At 31.8% G+C, this 5,356-nt stretch overlaps 1 long non-coding RNA gene across 10 annotated transcripts; it reads right to left on the bottom strand.

The window, feature by feature from the left end:
• Window positions 1-1,320: 1,320 nt before the first annotated feature.
• Window positions 1,321-5,039, bottom strand: LOC111895265 (uncharacterized). 10 transcript variants are annotated; one of them, XR_006187190.2, is made up of 8 exons: window positions 4,300-5,038; window positions 3,875-4,103; window positions 3,337-3,469; window positions 3,147-3,256; window positions 2,906-2,943; window positions 1,888-2,808; window positions 1,646-1,707; window positions 1,321-1,561 (listed from the first exon to the last, which is right to left on the bottom strand). It is a non-coding gene; the product is annotated as an uncharacterized LOC111895265 (long non-coding RNA). The 10 variants fall into 10 exon arrangements; XR_006187191.2 differs by having other exon boundaries at window positions 1,888-1,975; window positions 2,483-3,256; XR_006187188.2 differs by having other exon boundaries at window positions 2,906-3,256.
• Window positions 5,040-5,356: the final 317 nt, after the last annotated feature.

Genomic DNA, 5,356 nt, shown 5'->3' with positions numbered 1-5,356 from the left:
TAATAGTTTTTTTAACACCATCTTCCCTAAAGGTTGAAACGGGTGTGGTTAAGCTAGTGCTACGAGGTTTAACCATACTAACCTCGACAATTTTTAACATGCCATGTAGCTCCATTAAGGATCTTTCCATATTTTCCATATTGAAGTTCAAAATGAATTGATGATATGAATCACTTAACAAGTTAAGCACTATGCCAACAACCAACTCTTGAGGAAATGGAAACCCTAGTTGCTCATGTCTGCCAAAGTATCCTTTCATTTTTGATACATGGGTACGTACAAAATCATCCTCTTGTAGCTAGGAATCTGGAAGTCTTTCACAATATCGAATCACTCATGATGAGCTTGCTCTTAGAACATTCCCTTGAGATGCACGTTCATGTCACTCACCCTAATGTTTTCAAATTAAGAATAGCTCAAGCACCCTTTTTCATGTATCACTTAACTCTACATCAAAATTTTCATGCTTAAGAATCTTAGCAAGATCTAATTAGCTATCCAAGAATTTCAAAGATGATACAGCAAAATTATCAATACAAAAAGTGATGCTAGAAACTTCATGTCTTCTATTAAAAAGTAACAAAAAAAAAAATTTAAGTAAAAAAATGTTGCTTACAATAACCTTCATCTAAGCAGCTCAATAGATTGTTTATTTAGATTCTGTAAAAGAATAGTGGTAATAAATAAATAGATAATTTCATACACACACTATCACATACACACAATCAAATATACACTCACATAGAAACACACAGTCACAATCATAATAAGAAAGCATAAAACTAGGATAAGTCCAAACACTTTTTGGGCCATATATATATATATATATATATATATATATATATATATATATATATATATATATATATATATATATATATATATATATAGAGAGAGAGAGAGAGAGAGAGAGAGAGAGAGAGAGAGAGAGACCATTCAAAAACACAAATTTCACAAGAATCTAACAAATTATGAAAAATACTTCTAATATTTTTAGATGAAAAATTGTTAATAGCAGTATAAAAATATAAATAGTAAGTAGTAACAAAATAAAAACACTTTATTGAATGATTTGTTTGAGTTGTTATTTTTCTATACTTATTTCACTAAAACTTCAAAAATCACTTTAACAACACTTAAACAAAAAAATAGCAACAAATTAAAATGAAAATATAAAAAGACAAACCCAGTTTATCATTCACTATCATAACTAACAAAATGAGAAATAGAATTAATAACAACTAGACGCGGAAATGGTGTTGAGTGGGTCGGAATGGTGCATGTGGATTGGAATCAATGTAGAAGTATTATATTACAACAGGAGGACGAAACAATAGACATATTTATGAAAATAGGTTGCTATTTATTGTATTTAACTAAACTTAAATGCAGAAATAACCGATTACAACACTCAAACCTATCTAATACAAATAACGATGAAGTAAAAGCAAGTTCCTGCAGTTCCATTGAATTTGAGTTCAACAATCTGCATGTGACTGTGGCTTTAACTGATCAAAAGGGCAGGTTGAGGGCAAGTTGATATTAGTATCCGGGGCAAAATCTATAAAAATGAAAAGAAATAAAAGCGAAGTATTACAGATTCAATTCTAAGCATACATTTCAAAATGAAGTGGGATTCGTTTACCTAGCATCAAATTCTTTTACCACCGCCTTAACCCTCTTCATCCTTTCTACTGCTACCATACCCTTCATAAAAAAGGAAGAATCAGTAGGTACCATCTTCTTCGAACTCAGAAAAAAAAATTCAGAAAAGTTAAAACTTTACTGAAAAATCATTGTAAACGATTCGAGTATTTATACATTGATATCACATTGAAATTTGTTGTTAATATTTTTATCTAATTTGCAAATTAAAATTTTACAAACCTAGTTATGTGGCTGGGCTCTACCGACTATAGTTTTGACAACATCCTCCATTCCCAACATAGGTGATAGCATAATTTGGAACCTGTATCTTTCATTTTTATATAATGAAAAAAGTACAAATCTGATGGTATAATTGAAATTTTGTTATTTAATAAAAAACATACTACAAAAAAAGACCTTATATGTCGTACAATTTTGTTGTCTAACCACTTGAACTTTATGTTTTCTTATCAAACTTTTTCAAATAAATTAATTTGACGTGCTATTAAAGACATCATTTGACATTGGATTACCACTTTCTATATGTGCATTCAAAATTTTCGATATATGAAGTGTACAATTATCTCAATATTTAACTCTTTTACAACATCAGATAAAAAAAAAAGATGATATAACCACATATCAATAATGGCAGAACTGGAAATTGGTTATTTTTTTTGTCAACCTACATAATATCTTAAATCGCATGTTAGATTCATTGAAAGTAAAAAATGATGATGCGGTCAGAAATCAATAACTCTAAAAATAGAGCATTAGATAATTCATCAGCGTAGTTCCAATACTCTGGGTTCCTAAAAAGGTAGATAAAACTTACATTGATTGTATGTCTTCCAAAAACGGCCTATATCATCGGGTGTGATAAGGTCCATGAGATAGAATGTGTGGATGCCATGGAAATTCTTGGAATGTATGGCCCGTTCCTCCTCTAATGTTTTTGAGCTTATGTTTGAATAACGAGGAATCTTTTTCCAGTTTGTAATAGCCGCATTGATAAAAATATTTTTTTTTATTAAAACCATGATGTAGCAAAATTTTCTTTCTTTTTCTAATAAGAACTATTAACCATCTAGCCACTACTTCTCCTCCAAAACTTTTATCTACATTGTTGTCATAATCTAGACTTACTATAGCTGCTGTCCACTGCACCATGCAATCACATCTCATTACGTATAACAACCTAAAGAGAAAAATATGAAAAAAAAATGATAAAGCTATTAAGTAATAGAATGCTACAAACCTCATATCTTATCATTCTCATGCTTAAATCATAAGAACCTGATACATGAGACCAATATTGTAAACATCATTCGGGTTATTGTTATAAAAAAAGCAAAAAAGGAGAAAAAAATAGTGATGTCAGCATCCAAAAATAACTAATTTAAATTTGTTTTGATCAAATTGACCATTAGGTTTAGTGATTTTAAATTTTTTTTACTGAACATGAATAGGGTGTCTGCTTTTGATCCGGAGAAATTTACCCAACAGATGCTTATTTGTAGAGCTTCATCGATAACTCCCGATGCAGATTCAAAGTTTTCAGATTATCGTCTTTGGGAAAGATCATTACACTGGTTAATATATACAATTTCTGTTTAATTGAAAACATAAGAGCGTTAAATATACACAAGTGAAGGGCTTTTTAGTAATTTCAGTGACAGTCCATATTACCTGTGTTTTTCTAAACCTTCAGAGACATCTGCTATTACTTTCTTGTCCACACCAGTACCATTTCCAAGTTGTAAGCACTTTGTATATTGGTATTTTGAAAGCCTTTTCTTGTCTATACCATCTGCAAATAGGTCTATATATACGTATATTATATTACTATACAATGAAATCTTATAAAAATAATGAATAAAGTTAGTCAGGCTTATTGTGCAGTTCAAAGTTGGAGCTTGAGAAAGTTATGATCTATGGTGGAAGCCATTAAACAATCTTCTAAGCTTCTTTGAAACAAAGTAACCTTGGGTGTTTTAAGGTTGTAAATAATTGAAATAATAAACAATGACAACCCACCATTCGTCAAGGATAGCAATGAAAAAATGAAATAGGTTCTAGCAGTAGCAGTGAGCTAGTTTTTTTTTGGGGGGGAAGTAACTAAGTCACTCGTATGGTGATTTGCAATATAAACAAAGACTTATACACACACAACCAAATTGAGACAGTTGAGGGCATTTACGTCTTTTTTACAAACTATAGTAAGTACCTATATGTTGATGGGTTTCATGACGGAGTTTCTCTTCAAGTAAACATCTTTGGAAAGCAACTTCAATGAGAGGCGCATCCTGTTCCCTTTCTATGAAATATTGTCAATGCTCAGGTGGTAATAAACTGAAATTCGTAACTCTCGCCAGCTAAAAACCATAAGTAGTTCCTCATCTGTCTTCATTTGTCTGACACATTAAACTGGGTAAAGCTCCCCATCTAGATCTGTTCTGTCGACACCATAAAAATGTCATAATAATTAGTAGGGCGCATGATGACATTTTTCTGTTTAGCTAATAAGTGACAAAAATAAGGTTGGAAGTTTGTACATATGGTCTCATCTTAAAGCATTTAGTATGGCATATCTATGGCCCTTTGGAACTAAATAATAAATTAAATAAACCCCAATAGATTTCAAATTGATACCTAGTAAAAAAAAAATCCCTGGGACTATATCTGCAAAAAGTCCAAAATAAACTATCATTCTTCATTAATGGAGATGAGTAGTGAAGGCCATGTAAGTGGTGAAGGCAGTGCTAATGGCAAATAACAAACCATCTTCAAGATCTGAACATAGCAGAGAAGGAGAAAAGAGAGAATCATAATAATAAATACTGGAAAAGACGCAAAGAAACATAAATACACACAAATACACATATACACAACCGTAGCCATAAATACACACACAAATAAACACATTCACATAGATGGTGGGGAGCTTTATCCAACCCAGTCAGGCAATGCAAAATTAGATCGGCTCCAACCCAGCCAGCCGATGCAAACATAGAACGAAGCAATTACACCAACTGCAAAATCGTGCCCGATATCAATTGAAGATGAAATTCTGTATCAAAAGCGGGCCGATAAAACATACTTGCAAAAATCGTCTTATAATTGTCTTAGATCGTCTACACTACCGCCATCGAGGACTGCCGTTTTTCTAAAGCCCAAACTGAAAGGAAAATAGAAGATACAGAAGAAAGATGAAAGAACATAGTAGTAGAAGGAGCAAAATCGATCGACGGTGTGCTTTCAAGGATAACAGTAGAGAGAAGGGGGAGGGGTGGAAAACTGATTCTTCTTGGATGTGGATGCGTTAGAGAGACGACAAAAGGATTTAGGGATTTATTGGTGCAAACGAATGTCGGTCTAGGCAGCCACTGGAAAACAATCACACCAATGGAAATGTGATTGGATAGGAAACAGTAAAGAAGATACGTGACAAACACGTGGCGACAAAGTTTGTAGAAAGTGGCATAAACTGCCTAGAGTATAAATGAACATCAAGAAAGCGAAAAAAAGCTAAGATAGGATATATATATATATATATATATATATATATATATATATATATATATATATATATATATATATATATATATATATATATATTAGTTGTATACCTGCGCAATGCGGCGGTAACAAATAGTTTCTTGGCAATTAGTTTCATTCGACAATAATTTTTTTTGCGTAATATTTTCAT

Source organism: Lactuca sativa, chromosome 9 (assembly GCF_002870075.4).
Source record: "Lactuca sativa cultivar Salinas chromosome 9, Lsat_Salinas_v11, whole genome shotgun sequence".
Lineage (NCBI taxonomy): Eukaryota > Viridiplantae > Streptophyta > Magnoliopsida > Asterales > Asteraceae > Lactuca > Lactuca sativa.
This window is presented reverse-complemented; position numbering and strand designations above follow the sequence as displayed.